Consider the following 17,158-nt stretch of genomic DNA (forward strand, 5'->3'; position numbering starts at 1 on the left):
TTAGACTTTTCGGCTGACCAAAATATTAAATCTTTTAAAAATCAAGGCTAATTTTATTGTAGAATTTGACATCGTCAATAAAGAATCGAATGCTGTGGAATCAATTCCTTGACGACCGTGACCGCTCTTTTGTTTTTTTCCTAACAAATTATTTGCCGGCTAAATTTTCACGGTCGTGCTTCAAAATTTGATTTTGGTGTATTAATCGAGTGAAAAAAATGTCTAGTATATAATATAGAGTGAGTTAAATGTGACACCAGAGGCAGTACAACTACTGGCAGGACTAAATTCTGAATTATTACCACAAAAATCGAAACAACGTTACATAGGACAATTTCTTCTCACGAAAGTATGTAATAACTATTCTTTAAATCACAAATTTTTAATAAACCATATTTTATTACAGACAGTTTTATTAATAGGTGTTTGTGGTGCCTGTCTCCGAAAGGAGTTATATACTCTGAAAATGTAAAATGTCAAGAGAAGATATTATATTGATAACTGACACAAAAACCAATATTTGTAGATCATTTGCCATTACCAATCCAAACTGGGTTGAAACTGTGAAGAAATATATGGAAGTCAGGTTAAATTGGTATTAATAAAATTGACAAATATTTGAACCTTGATTGCCCTATGGACACAAGATTGAAGTTCCTAAAATGATTCGTGATGACTGATGACCTTCCTTCAACATCAAAAACAAAATGTACTGTGTTGCAGCTACAGCTCAAACAATGGTGAGTTGTGTCACAAACTTCGATACAGTGCTTTAATCTACTTGAATTTTTAGCACTTGCTTCCAATATAACTATGTACCAGCAGACAATTCCATCACCAGTACCGTAAGAGAAGCACCAGTACAACATTATGACATTCAACCCAGAAGTAATAAAGCTGACAGTTACCAAATTGTTTCTGCATTGTTCTCTAAAGGGGAGAATTGTAACAATAATGTTTACAACTGTAATTTTGCAAAATAAATTATGTTAATAATGTTGCAAATTATTAAAATGTCTTGTACTTAACCACTACTTCCTGGTGAAAACGAATCATCTTTCTTCAGGTGAATACAAGATTTTGGGGTTAGAATGTTTTGTAAATTTTTATTTTCCAGTTGCACTTTAGCACTAAGAGCTAGTACTGGATAAAGTAGGTACACAAAACCATATATCAACTTCTGTGGTTTAGTTTTATTGTGCAATTTTGCAGATATTTATGAAATACCTGACAATTGTCAAACTTTTTGACATGTACAGCTGCCAACCCAATAGGTTGCATTTTCCCTGTTACGATTATTTTCTTTTTCGATCGATATAAATTAAACAAACACATTTATCGGAAAAATTATTCAGGGAAACGTGTTTTTTTACACCAAATTAAAGTAACGTATGGACACTTTAATTTTAAATTAACTGTGAAAAGAATAAATCAACGGTGTCCGCACATTTTTCCCGTACTCCACCAGATTTTTCCCACATTCCACTAGAAATTTTTGACATTGTACGGGAAATCGCACCTCCCTTGACCTAATATGTAAGGTAACGCTATATTTCCCAGATTGGGAGGCCGAAAATTGATTTTGTCATTCAAAAAATTATTATTTCACACAAAGTTTCGACAATTATTTGAAAATCCATGACCACCTTTGACTAAGATAATTTTTGATATCCCGGTACATTACGATACACTTCCGGTAGTACTTACGAGTACCTACGTTTAGACATTCTTGACTCGGCTCCTAACGTCGTCTCGTCCATAATGGGTGATATTAATAAAAATAAGCAAATGTTTCCAAGCATTTGCTACTTAGCATTAGCATTTGCTTTAAAGTAAAAGCTTTTGCTTCTAGCAATTGCTTGTTTTGGTATTAATAAAGAAATCCTCTTGACACGAAAGCATATGCTAGTGGCTTGACAAGTAATTGCTTGCCGTTCAACGCAAAGCGCCAGGAAAATGTATCCAAAGTGGTGCCTTGTCTATAATTTTTCCCGTGACAAATTTTACAACATTTGATACAATTGGTTGACTTACTTCCATAAGTTCAGCTACCCCAATCTGCAATCATAGAGATTTATTACTCTATGAATAATTTTTTTTATACCTGGATCAGCCACATATCGCAACAATATTTTTATTTTCATCACCGAAGATAAAGCACCACCACGCGTTTCTTCATCGTCATTCCCAAGAAAATCAGCAATCCACTGAACACTTTTATTTCGGAAATGAAACAATTTTACATCATCTTCTCTTGTAATGGTATTGTCTTTCCTTTCTTTGTAAAATTTACGGTTTCTTGGCACTTGAAACGTACTTTTATGGTGCTTTAACAGCCGATTTATAACTACTAGTACGACACGAAGGAGAATGTCATTTATCCTAGCAATTGCTTACTATTTCAAGTAAATGCTAAACTTTATTAATAGTGCTTTCTAAAATGAGCAAAAGCATTTGCTAGTCAGGTTTCACTAGCATTTACTACACTTTTATTAATATCACTTAAAGCAATTGCTTATAAAATAGCTAGCAAAAGCATTTGCTACCTTTTATTAATACTGCCCATTGTCTAACTCGTACTGTTACAAGTAACCTACCGGACTTATAACCTAAATAACTATTCTAAAGGGGTCATGCACGAAACCCGGTAAGGCTCGAAAAGACATTGCAAATTCAAAACCATGACAACTGATATTGTTGAAGCATTGTATTTGACGTTTCGTTAACGATTTGGAAATTACCTGAGTTTCGTCAATCTACCGCTTAGTTCTTTTCGATATACGAGGAGGTATTGATAAATAAATAGCCTTGTCAATTCTAATAAACAAAATCAAATGTCATTAACATGGTAATTAATTATAAACATTGATAAGCAGATGTGCAAAGTTTGATGTTAAAAGGTCCAGTCATTTTTGAATGATTAATTTTTTTTAAGTCATGTCGGATATAATTTAAATTTTGACAAAACTGAGTGTCGTTCAATGATCAAATACCTATTTCTAAAGATCAATATCCTTCTTATTTTACAATAAAAAACTGAATTGTGGCGTTTAAGAGGAGTAAAAAGCATTAAGACGCGGCAGAGAACTGGAAGATCGATTTCTGAATCAACAACAGAAAATGTCTATGTTGTCCATGACATGATTTTGGAAAGACGAATTTCAGATACTTTGAACATCTCATATGAAGGCGTTTTTCATATCGTTAACAATAATTTGGGTGTGAGAAAATTATCAGTTATAATTGCCCTAGTGATTGAGCAATTCCCGATAATTTTGTGTTGGTGATCACGAGTGTTTGCTGGTTGTATAAATTTCCGACTGCGTAGCAGGAGGGAATTTAACAGCAGATACGAGTGGGTCACTAACAAAATTATCTGGAATCTCTCAATCACGGGGCAATTCATTTACCCAACTTAAATTTAGGCCAAATTAAAATTATGATCAAGATGATATAATAATTAATTTTTAATAATGTGTTTTCTTCAAATCAATGCTATAATAGTATACATATTATGATACAAGTTTATAAGGAAGCCTTTAAAGCACGCGCGACGAGTTTAAAAGCATGACGCGTAGCGAAATGCATTTTTAACTTCGCAAATGCTTTAAAGGCGCTTATATACGTGTATCATACGCTATTTTTTATTAGACCTGCACTACAATCTGAAAATTATAATAAAAAAAGTAAATTGAAATACCTTTTCCGAAGTAATCTGTGTCATTAATCGTTGATATAAAAATGGTCAATTGTTGTTGTTTCGTTGCTATCATAAATTGTGTATAAATGTCTATTCATCATTGTTCAAAATGCAGGTGAATTTGTTGTTACCTAAGCAAACCTTAAAGATTTCGTTTTTAAAGGCCCTTTTTCGCACGCATTTTAGTGTCAAAAATAGGGATTATGATTCAGGTATAATAAAAAATACTTATCTGATTTAACTGATATTGTCAAAAAATTATTGATAATTTGTTGCCGTGAAAAATTATCGTATAATTCCAATTTTAAAAAATAGAGCATTTTCATTGGCCAAATTTTTATGAGGTGAATACTCAGCAAAATGCCTAAATGCTGATCAATAACGAATGAAGAGGATAATATTCAGATCGATGGTTGGTCTATACGGTCCGTATAGTACAATGGATAAAATTGGTGTTCTTCATTATGAGCCAGAGACTTAATAAATGTCAAAAGAGTGGAAACATGATAGTTCTCTTCCCAAAACGCTTCCCGTGCAGGTCTGCGGGGAAAATCTTCCCTTCCGTTTTCTAAAATAAAGAAGAGGTAATTTTCACTGGTTACCTCTACCAAGGAAAATCGATGACGAGAGATTATTACTGTTCTTTGTTAACAAAACTTCGAATCAAAGTTGTAGAAACACTTCCTGCAAAACACCCTAAAGGTGAGGGTTTTTTTTGCAATACGATGTCTATTTATTAAAAATTTAATGGAATCGGTTTTAAAATGGCCAGCATATTCTCCTGACTTGGTCCCTTCGGATTATTACCTATATATAACTCAAGAAAATCTTAAAAGGATCTACCTCAAAAGAGATGGTGATCGATCCTCTAGACTCTAATATGCAAACCAACAAATACACAATACGAGTAATACCATAATCAATTATCGGATGGCCCATATCAACGCGAATTTTCCCTCGCGGATTCGCAGCGAAATTCGTGACGGAATCCAGAGGATACTTCACACCGCACCGTAGGGAAATAAATCGCACAAGATGTTCATGTGACAGGTCGTATAATATAGGATAATTTCGAATAATTTCAATAAGTGTCTCCGTTTTATTTATGTTGTCTCTTGCTACCATCGGGAAACCAAAGAAAAGCGCGTCTCATCGCGAATGAACATCCGCTGCAAATAAAAACGCTGTTAAAATGGCCGTCCAAGCAGAAAAATTCGTGCCAGTCTGAACGTCCAGATTGGTTATCATGTAATAGTATATTTCAAACCAAGGTAAGAAAGTGCTTTCTTGCAGACCGCAGGCAAAGATTATAAACCGAGCCGTAGGCGAGCAGTGTTAGTGCTTGTTCACAATGGACATAAGCTTGACATAAGGCATAAGAAATTCATGATACATGCAGTGTATATACTGTTAATTTTTACGTAACTTATGAGAAGTGACCGCAGTAAACATTATTGTTGTGTACAAAAAGGCATGGAGAATCATATTCCAGTTATATGGACAGGTAAATTATTTTCCAATTGCCCAAATTTACAAATTATTCTTAGGTTTCCCTTATGTATTTCTTATGTCTTATGTCCATTGTGAATAAGCACATATGTACTTAACTTGATTAATTATATACTACGTGACAAAGAAAGGTGAACACCCAGTACTTATAGTTTTATTTCAATAAGTTTTTGCGGGCAAATGTGTTTTGGGATAAGGAATGATTAAATTTGCAGCCCTATCTATGCAGTATTCTGCCTTTTGTGCTGCTGGTTCGGTTATTGCAAGTGTAAGGAAATTTTGTTTACATTGAAAATTTTGACTTTTTAATTTTAGAAAACTTGTTGGAAAAGTGTTTTTGTAAGGCGAGAAATGCCGCGAGTGCATACACTTGGTCAGATTCCTCAGGTTAATGACTTTGAAAAAGGGCGAATTTTAGAGATTGCCAGGAGAATTGGCAGATCTGTAGGCACCATTTTAAGATGTTGTCAGGGATGGACTCCAGAAGGCCGTCAACACAGGGCTAGGGGCACCGGACGTCGTAGGATGACAACAAGAGAATCAAGATCAATAAAAGGGTCACGTAGTATATTTTGCTTGCTAATTAAATAACGCAATTATAAATTTTGTTCCTTACTTTATCACCACACTGTATTACTACTGAAAATATTGAAAATCATATCATTACACTATGTAACACAATTTTTGTTCCTAAATAATAACCTTATTTTCTAAGTATTTATGTCTTAAAATTATTGAAAATGTCCATTACTTTTCACAAACTTTGCTTTTGTGACTATCATATTTGATATTTACGAGGAAAATTCAAATTTAACACGGAATTTTGCTCCTGAAGGCAAAAAAATTGGTCACTAATGCTCGGTTTCTTAAACTAACTGTCTGGTTAAATCAAGTGTTGCTATAGAAACGCTAGAATGTAACCAATCACATTGTATTTATCGGAGAGTTAACTAGCTGGGCCAACAAAATTGTTTCCAGAAACCGGACCTACGAGTAAGAGAATCAATTTTATTCGTTTTTGTTTACTGTTTTCAACGATAATTGGACAACTTTTCACAGTTTTGTTGGGCAACCCCTTATTATTAGCTTTTATTTGCAATGGAAGTGTTAGACCCGTTGAAATTCTTATAGACTTCGCCTACAGTGTGAGGAGGAAACCCTATCAAAGATGCAAGTGTTCTACGAGTGTTCAAAATTTTAGGCAAGGCCGAAAACGTTTCGAAAACTTTCACACGCAAAACACACACGAACACTATGCATATGCATGTGCTTGGTAAAAAGTCACATTCTTTACCGTTTGTGTGAACAGTATATGTTTTTTGTTGTTGCATAATTTCTTTGGGAAAATGTACGATTTTTATTATACAGTATGTCCCCGGATTGAGTTTACAAGAGGAAAAAAAATTTTATTTTTGATTTTACGTAAACACTTCAGAGGAATAACATTTTTTGCTTCATCTGAAACCCCCATTTCCGTTATTAAAATCTCAGTATTGAGACACTGTATTGTTAAATTAACATGTTTTGTTCAAATTTGGACTTTTTATTACAATTGGCCTGGTTTTTTGACAAACAACTTATTACTGTTGCAAAATGTTGTCTTTAGAACAAAGAATTTATTTAATCCAATGTTGGACCGATTTTTGTCACATAATTACAAAATTTAATGAAAAATTTCCCAACAGTTATGTATCAGGCATGGGTGTTCAGAAGCTTAAACTTCGATACAGGGTTGAATGATGTACAGAAAACGGCGCATACTTAATAGAATAGTTTTATATTCAATTATCATTTGATTTTTTCAAAAAAAAAGGTAAATATTTTTTCTGCATTTTCTTTGATTTTAATGTTAAGTCTTCCTCTGTGTTGAAAAATACTTTTTAATAACAAAAATGGGGTTTTCAGATGAAGCAAAAAATGTTATTCCTTTGAAGTTTTTGCGTAAAATCAAAAATAAATTTTTTTTCCCTCTTGTAAACTCAATCCGGGGACATACTGTATATTATTATTGTACTGGGTGATTCAAAATGATTATAGATAGTATGGCAACTATGTGGGTAGGGTAGAGTTGACATTTGTATGACATTTCGTAAGCGTGCATTTGATTTTTGTATACCATTATCTATGATACGATCGCACATTGACTTGACAATTTTCAAAATTGTGCGACATAGTTGCCACATAAATTTTTGTACATAGATGCCATATGTACTTATCCACAATCATTTTCAATCACCCAATATTTTACTTTCTTCATATTTTTTGTTACACAATTGTTATTATCGTCTATTATTATACGAGTTTTATAAGACGCTTGATTGTGACACGAGTTGGTTGGGGCACGACGAACGCAGAGTATCACAGTGCGTCTTATAAAACGAGTGTAATATATTATTTTTTCTATTTTGCACCTTTAACACAGTCAGTATAACACTCAAACGGGTTTCGAAAAGGAGTTCTTTTCGATACCGGTTTCAGGAACATTTACTTAAATTTTTAATGTTAGCAGTGACTCACAATGAGTAGTTGCTAGGTGATCACTGCACTTCACGACACTTTAAATTCAAAACTTAATTGTTCGTCTAGTTACCAGTGTTACCAACCCTTTATATCTGCCAAATTAATTTTCCTAGCATTATGTTTTGAACTTTTTCTTATTTTAAAATTTAAAATAGGGGCAAAATATAAAAAATGTGGTATTACACTCGTCGCACTTGTTTGCTTCATAGCATTCCTCGCTGCGCTCGTCGTGCTCTAAAAATCGCTTGCGACAAAATGATAATGATTATAAAACTCGTATAATAAATTACTACGAGTATTTTCTACTTTAGTCGCAATGATTTGATAAAAACTCAAAAATCTAGTTATTAAATAATCTAGGAATTTTTGTGTGGCTTAAGTAATGGTGGCATTTTTGTGAAATTTAATGTCAAATGTTTTAATTGTTAAGGAGGTTGCTAGAGATGCCGGACGCCGGTCAGCGTGCTATTAGGCTATTACAGCAATACCAACGTAATACGTATTAAAAAAAAACAGTTTCACAAAAAGTTCCTTTGTGACACTACTTTTACTTTCACAAAGACTCACTTACGATACCAAAGTAGAAAAAATACATTTTTTAAATTCATTTTTAGTTCAACATTTTACTTATTTATTGATTTCAATTATTATTGATTTTTACGCAAATGCTGATATATGTATAGTCGCGAAGAGAAAAAAGTAGGACAATGTTTCTTCGCTAATGTAAGTCTGCTTGAAATTTTACTCTTTTTATGGTTACTATTAAAATATTTATACAGCGTTATTCACGAGAGACTTCCGATGAAAATGTCGTTGTATGCAACCCAAAATTAAGGTTCTCGATTATAAAAGGTAACGACAACGGTTGCGCCAATATTTCCATCTCACTTAATTTAGAGTCTATAATAAAATAAGTGGGTAGCTCGGTGGCTGCATGGCTGTCGGAGACAGTGCTCCCAGGTCGCGGTCCCGGCGCTAGTGGGTTCGAATCTCACCGAAGGGGGAGGATTTTTTCCAAGGAAGGAACCTCCGCCGGGCCATGGATGTGTGTGTATGTCTTTCAGGAGCTGACGGTAGGGTGGTGGAAGGAAGAGCGACACTCTTCCGACACCACCGCGAGGTCAGCAGGGTTCAAATCCCATGGATGTTTGTGTTGTATTTCGTATTGTGTTGCCCAGAAAGGAAAAAGAAGAAGAGAGGGTGGGCGTGGGTGGCCGGGGAAAGTACCCTGGAGCCCCGCCGCACATAAGGGAAAAAAGAGAGGAAAAAAAACAAGCCGACCGCAAGGTACCTGATAGATCAGTACCGTGAAAGGGGAAAGGCTACAATAAAAAAATAAATAAATAAATAAGTTAATCTGTTTGACACGATACAAACATCCCTTAAAATTGTGTATAATTCTGTCTTTGTCACACTCACGGCATTTGTCGATAATGTCCTCTCTTTTAATTTGGAGTCTCAAAAATGAACAATGAGTTGTCGCTACCTTATTTGTCATCGAGAACCTTACCCAAAATACTATTGGGGACAAATTACTTTGGTCGTCAAAGTCAGTTGACTGACATAAAGTTGTAAAGCAAGCATTAGGACGGTTAACCTTATTTTTTACCACTGTCAACCACTGTCACTGTCAAACTCGTCATTGCAAAATGTTAAATACCGAAAAATGCACAACTGAAGGAGATATTCCAAGGAGGAAAAATTGAAAAGGTTTCCACAAGGCAATTTGGCCCATGTCCAATCCCCCAGAATTAAGGTAGGGTAGATGAATTATTCTAAATTTTTGAATGGTCGATGGTGCCATATTTTTGACAAGAGAAAAGTCAATAATTTGAAATTGTCATCACTATTGACTTGACGTTAATGCTTGGTTTACATTAATTTGTTTTGAAGTGACAGAAAAATGACGACCAGAGTATTTTGTCCCCAATAGTACAAGAAACCCCAAGAACTTGAGATTTTGTTTAATTCGAAATAAGTTAGCAATCCAAGTAGCTTGGCGAATAAAATTAATCATGGCACTCTCTTTATTGAGGTTATGAGCAAAAGTTAATATAAATGTGAAAACTGACATGACAGACACTAAGCGCCAGCAATCGTTAATTTAAGTATTACTTTTTATAAATTGAAGAAGGTAGAAACCATTGGAAGTTGTAGTTTCGGTTGCATATAACGAAATTTTCATCGGAAGTCTCTCGTGACTTTCCCTGTAGTTCATTATGTATTTTGTGTTGCATATTTTTAACATGTTAATTCCGTTTTTTCTTGTCACTGTTGGCCCTTAGCTGCGCAACAATTCTTATGGACCACCGTCCTCAGCTCTATTGACGATCCTCGTTTTAACTACACCAATACGTGCCATGATCATCTTATGATTTTTTGACATTTTATTTAAGTGTCATCACTAAAACTTCAAAAGTAGGCCCTGTTTACTCAACTCAATTTTCGCTAATAGCTATTAAGACAACAAGATCATTAAAGTATAAAACACGTGTGTCTTCAAGATTTTTTCTAACACTAACATCTTATCAGAAATTTTAATAAATTCAGAAATTATTCGAGGCGCGTCACAATACACAAAATGCGAAGGTTGCCGTGGGTACTATGGTAATAATATCAACAAATTTGGAAAAAAAAATTTTCATCGTTGAAATGTGCCAAAACGTTCCAGAAGAAATAAGAAAAAAGGGGCAATTTGTTACCAATGAAGTCTAAAAGTCCATACGAAAAGTTGTATGTTTCGTTTCAAGGCCGGACCAATAAAAAAGTGTGTAAAACTTCATTAAAAGTTAATTCACATTACGGCAAGAATCATTTGAAGAAAATGAAAAAGTTTTCGATGATCGGGCACTTGCATTGGATGAAACAGCGGAAGTTAAAGAAAGATGTTAGGAACAAGAGCACGAAGCTAATGTGGCAGTTCCAATTCAATAATTGTACTTTTCACTTTTGTGATAATTACTGTAAAAATGATGAATAAAATATTACTTGAATTATATGTGTGAGCGTATTTTATGACTCCATAAGATACGTTGCTATTAACGACGTCTCTTATAGAGAGAAAAGCGTATTTTATGGGAAACATAAGGTGTGAGCTCAAATGCACCATAGAAACAGTAATAGTTATTTTCGATATAAGTTCGCTGTCAGAGTTCTTTTCAGGTATGAGGCCGAATTTTGAAGCACGAGGCGTCAGCCAAGTGCTGCAAAGCCTAATGACAGCGCACGAATATTGAATAACATTTTTCGTGTTCGTTTACGCAATGTTTTAAAAAACATTAATTTATTGTAAATTTTGAGGTTATCTTTGACAGTCAAGTTAGGTATTTAACCGGGAAGATTTATATATTTAGTTATATACCACTTTCCCGGTTATCTATCCCAGGAAACGAACACGAAAAAGATATTAGTGTTAGACAAGACTTCCTATTTTTTTCTGTCCGCGACTGTATGTACATAATTTTAATTTGTTTCCAAAACTTCACCAAGCTGAGATGGCCTAGTAAATTTTGTTTAGTACTGACCTTTGTAATTCGGAGCATTTCACTTTGATCAATAATTCTCGTTTGTTGAGTGATACTCGTACCAAGTTTCTTACTTGTTTAAAAAAGCAAGTAGGTAATTTGAAAATATAGACTGAATTAATTCCTTTGATATTTAAGAGTAGAATTGAAGTACTATGGGGTCTATTCTGTAACTAATCTGTTAATTTTTAACAAGCTGTTTATTTTACAATTTCAACAGTACCTTTAATTTTTTTAACAGCTAGAGTTACCCTTTGTTTCCAATCACTTAAGAAATTATAATTATAAATTATACTTAGAAAATTATACTTTACAAAAAATACTTTCACTTTTGCTGTTCACAATCATAATTAATAAAAACTACAGACCAATGAAAAACTAGAGAGAATTTGCCAAACAACTGTCACTAGTTTTGACATTTTACTAGTTCTAGTTTGGTGGAATTAGATATACCCAGTAAATAGTTACAGTAAGTGCCACGGATGTAAGCGTAATGGATATTGAAACTAATTGTCGCCAATTTTTCATCGAATGCGTCCATTTGGCAAAAAACCGACCTCAGAGATTTGAGGTTAAAGACAGCTAATGATCTGATTGGTCAAATTATCTAATTATACGTAAAAACCTTGGAGTTTGCAAGAATTTGATAATTATAAGTGAAACACAAATGAAGCGCAATTTGTTAAGTATAATTTTTAATTGTGCACACCGTCGTTCACAACTATGGACCAAACTTTGTTAATTGTAATTCGTAATTATAATTTATAATTATAAGTGATTGGAAACGAGGGGTTATTCTGTAACTTATTCTTAAACAGGTATGTTAAAAAAATAATTTTGACAGTACTTACTGTTATGTTTTACGCACTTTGTTCTCGAGTGAACTACGCTTTTTTAAAAAAATCAAGTAGGTAATCGTGTAATAGCTTGACAGAACATTTGACTTTTTACGAATCGTTCATTATTCATTTTCGCTGGCCGAATCATGTGGAACCTGTGTATCTAGCGTTCATATTTATAATATCCAATGATGCGTCTGTTATAATTTGAACATTGAGACTGTAAAATCTTTTTCTGTTATAAAATGGAGCAGCAGGATATACTGGATGTTCTGCGGGAGGTGCAACATGGGTGCAATCAATCGCACCCAATACGTCGAGAAATCCATATTTATTCCAGAATAGGCTTTTAGTTCTCATTATTGTTGGCGGATCAGTGGAAAACTTAATCCACCGATTTAACAACACTCTTAAGATAACTCGACATACCGGCATTGTACATCGGCTTACTGACGCTTGACTCATTCCCAAAAAAGCGTTTGCTCCCACATCAGTCTGGTAACTACCATGACCCAAAAAATATAACGTACAAAATATTTTTTTTCTAACACTAATATCTTAAACTGTTTCCATGGTGCATTTGAGCTCACACCTTATGTTTCCCATAAAATACGCTTTTCTCTATAAGACACGTCGTCAATAGCAACGTATCTTATAGAGTCATAAAATACGCTCACACATATTATTCAAGTAACATTTTATTCATCATTTTTACAGTAATTATCTCAAAAGTGAAAAGTACAATTATTGAATTGGAACTGCCACATTAGCTTCGTGCTTTTGTTCCTAACATCTTCTTCTTCAACTTCTGCTATTTCATCCAATGCAAGTGCCCGGCCATCGAAAACTGGCAATCTTTACATTTTCTTCAAATGATTCTTGCCGTAGTGTGAATTAACTTTTAATGAAGTTCTACACACTTACCCCTTATCAAGAAAAGCCAAAATGACATCTTCCGTTACCTCCGTGATGTGATTTTTATTGTTTCGGCCTTGAAACGAAACATACACCTTTTCGTATGCACTTTTATAGTTCTCCCAGAGCTGCAGCGGTTTTATGGCAGGGCAATAGTAATTATTACGCCTGTTGAAATGCCGATCAGCGACATAAACAGACCCCTGTCAATCATCATTTTCGTTCTATACCTGTCAGTTTACAGGGTAGTACTTGGACGAATTTACGATTAGGGGTTGTACTTGCGGTTTAAACCTATTGTGGGTGTTGTTAACGTTTATACAATGGTACCCTGCCATAAAAACGCTGCAGCTCTGGGAGAACTATAGACTTCATTGGTAACAAGTTGCCCCTTTTTTCTTATTTCTTCTGGAACGTTTTGGCACATTTCAACGGTGAAAATTGTTTTTTTCCAAATTTGTTGATACTATTACCATAGTACACACAGCAACCTCCGCATTTTGTGTATTGTGACGCGCCTCGAATAATTTCTGAATTTATTAAAATTTCTGATAAGATGTTAGTGTTAGAAAAAATCTTGAAGACAACGCGTGTTTTATAGTTTAAAAATCTCGATCTATTAAATCCTCGCTCCCTGCGGTCGCTCTGATTTAAACTATGATCTCGATTTTTAAATTGTCTATAAAACCCTTGTTGTCTTAATAGCTATAAATGATTCGGAATTGCTGTTCTTCTGACACCAGGTGCCAAGTGCATAACCACCTCCTCGAGAACAAATTGAACTGCTTCTTTATTTAAGCGAAAGAATTCAACAAATTGTTTGTGAGGCAACTCAAATGGGTTACTCCAGTCTCTTAAATTCCGATAAAATAAATGAAATTGAGATCTGAAAATTTTATAAAATAGTGTAGGTACTCGTAAAATGAGCTCTAATCAATTTTTACCTTCTGTTTCGGTCAATTTCTTCAGCCATGACAATCCACGCAGCTGCCATTTTTATTAATTGACGTACGTTTATATTTTAATGGCTCTAGTAGAAGGTGCCTTTAATTTTTACGAAATAAACAGCCCAAATAAACAGGTGCTTTTATCTGAGCTTTAAGCAGTTTAAATTGATTACCAGAATAACAATATGCGCGTCAAAATGACAAGAATTGAAAGTGGGGTTATGGTTCCTAAAGGTGAATGTCAAGATAGTGACGGCTAAAATTTTTTGGCCGCCATAGTACTGTGGTGAGTAAAAAAAATTGGTCGTCAAAATCATGCTTTGGCACAATGGAAAATGCTCCATCGTAAAACGGTCGTAAATAACATAAACTAGCATCATGTTGTATGACTTTAATTGTGATTTTTTTTCTCATTTTTTTGACACTTGTTGACATGGGCATAAACAGGCAGGGATTTTTTTTAATTTGTGAAAATCTATCCAAATTTTAAAATGCCATTGACCAGAATGTTTTTCTCGCGACAGTACTTTTGTTGCGCAGTTTTAGAGTTGCAATTGCAAAAGTGTCATGTCGTGTTTAGGCGCATCTCATAAAGTCATCATAAGTAACGTGCAGCAGGTAGTTTTTCTGCTGTAACTATCAATGAAAACTGCAAATGAGGAAAAGTTCCAATAGCGTTCACATACACGTTGTTTTCACATCGTACTTTTTAAAATGTCTAACACTTTCTATATTTTCATTTTTCGCACCAAAATTATAAATTTCAATTTTGTAACCCTTTGTTTCCAATCACTTAAGAAATTATAATTATAAATTATACTTAGAAAATTATACTTTACAAAAAATACTTTCACTTTTGCTGTTCACAATCATAATTAATAAAAACTACAGACCAATGAAAAACTAGAGAAAATTTGCCAAACAACTGTCACTAGTTTTGACATTTTACTAAGGTAAGCGTAATGGATATTGAAACTAATTGTCGCCAATTTTTCATCGAATGCGTCCATTTGGCAAAAAACCGACCTCAGAGATTTGAGGTTAAAGACAGCTAATGATCTGATTGGTCAAATTATCTAATTATACGTAAAAACCTTGGAGTTTGCAAGAATTTGATAATTATAAGTGAAACACAAATGAAGCACAATTTGTTAAGTATAATTTTTTAATTATAATTTTATTGTGCACACCGTCATTCACAACTATGGACCAAACTTTGTTAATTATAATTCGTAATTATAATTTATAATTATAAGTGATTGGAAACGAGGGGTAAGGCACATATTGGGTGATTCAAAATGATTGTGGCCAAGTATGGCAACTATGTAGGAAAATTTATGTGGCAACTGTGTGGCTAAGGTAGAGGTGATATTTCTTTGACAGTTCATAGTCGCGCAATTTTGAAAACTGTCAAATCAATGTGTAATGATATCAAAAAAATCAAATGCACGCTTATGAAATGTCATACAAATGACAACTCTACCTCATCCACACAGTTGCCACATAAATTTTCCTACATAGTTGCCATACTTGGCCACAATCATTTTGAATCACCCAATACTTGAACTTACATAAAAGATATTTCATCATAGATAATAAATAATATCGAGCGATCAAATTAATTTGTAATCGACTCATCCATGGATTTGAATCCGTATGTCTTTTGCGATTGATATATCGAGATCTAAGCTGCGTTTCAAGCAAGTCTATTGAAACGTGGAGTTCAAGTAGCGATATACGATTTCGGATTCATCGATAACTCGATTACAAATTAATTTGATCGCTCTTTAGATAATAAAATGTTTGCGCTAAAGTGATGTTTGTTGATCATTCGTACTACATGTTTGTTGACGGTATCAAGATCGTTTATTTTATTAATCTAATTAACGGATTTTTAATTTAATTTGAATATTAAATACGTACCGGGTGTCCACTCTCAAAGTCGAATATAGGCAATTAGGTAACATTGTGTATTCAGTTTATAGGTAGGTATTGAGGCCTATTCTGTAAGTAATATGTTAATTTTAAACATCATGTTATAAAATAACAGCCATTAAAATTGCAAATCGTATTCTGTAAAACGATGTTATGTTAAAAAATTAATCGACCCTGTTAATATGTCCTGATACTATTAAAATTTTAACCACTTCTCCTTATGTGCCTTTAAAATTTTACATCGTGTTATAAATTATTATCTGGTCGACTTAGATTTAGATGTCTCTGAAAGACAAAACTTTACATTACTTTTTATATTAGGTTGATACTATTAAGCAGCCAAAATAATTTATTTCATCCTGTGTCAAATTTCAATACTTTGCGTCATCAGTTTGAATCCGGGAAAACGCAAAAAACGGCCGGACGCCGGTTAAGTGTTGCTATTGGAAACACAAAAGTAACAATCGCAATAACAATTATTCAGGTTTAAGAAATGTTTTATTCAAAACTAGATCTAAATACGAATTAACAATTTAACTATTTCGGCCACAAAGAAGATGATGCACTTACTTTCTGATACTAAAAACGTTACTTCACAAATAAAATAATACAACCATTTAAACCAAATCTAAAAAATAGGCCAGCCAGCATGACCTCTTCCGTAATTTTCTTCACATTATTTTCTGATTTCCATTTACAAAAATGGCTGAATTGTTTTTGATACCTTTCACTAGACTTGCTAGGTATTAATTCAGCACAGGCTACTGCAGATTTTCTTTCAATTTCTGGAGGATTTGCTTTAGAAATCATTTTGACGCACCAAATTATTTCAACAAAATCAATAAAATAAACAATTGCCAAACAGCCGTTGCTAATCAATAATCATGTTCCAAAAATGTGACTAGATTTGGACCATTTGTGGAACCATTTTGAAATTAATTTCAATGTTTCTTTCAAACGAAATCTGAGGCAGGATGAAATAAAATACATAACGACATTCGTCCGTGAACTCTTTTTACAGTACTCGTTTCGAGTTTCAAGACTCGACTCCTTCGTCGCCTCGTCCTTAAACGTTTCACTCGTACTGTAAACTATGAGTTCCCGGACTTATAACGTTAATTACTATTACAGTTGCGGAGTGCTTCATAACATGTGTCTACATGTTCGAGTTCCTTGTCCTGATCCTCACATAAATGAACAAGAAAATGGTGGAAATTATAACTTTGCAAACAATTATGATAAATAATGCTCAAAATAATTATTTCTTCA

At 33.8% G+C, this 17,158-nt stretch overlaps 1 protein-coding gene and 1 long non-coding RNA gene across 2 annotated transcripts in view; both read right to left on the reverse strand.

Annotated features, from left to right (window-relative positions):
• Positions 1–17,158, reverse strand: part of LOC138141582 (netrin-1-like) — a 227,892-nt gene that overhangs the window by 197,549 nt on the left and 13,185 nt on the right. The window lies entirely within an intron of this gene.
• On the reverse strand, positions 526–1,511 carry LOC138141597 (uncharacterized). The gene is made up of 2 exons (XR_011163201.1): positions 1,030–1,511; positions 526–964 (listed from the first exon to the last, which is right to left on the reverse strand). It is a non-coding gene; the product is annotated as an uncharacterized lncRNA (long non-coding RNA).

The sequence above is a fragment of the Tenebrio molitor genome, chromosome 1, assembly GCF_963966145.1.
Source record: "Tenebrio molitor chromosome 1, icTenMoli1.1, whole genome shotgun sequence".
Lineage (NCBI taxonomy): Eukaryota > Metazoa > Arthropoda > Insecta > Coleoptera > Tenebrionidae > Tenebrio > Tenebrio molitor.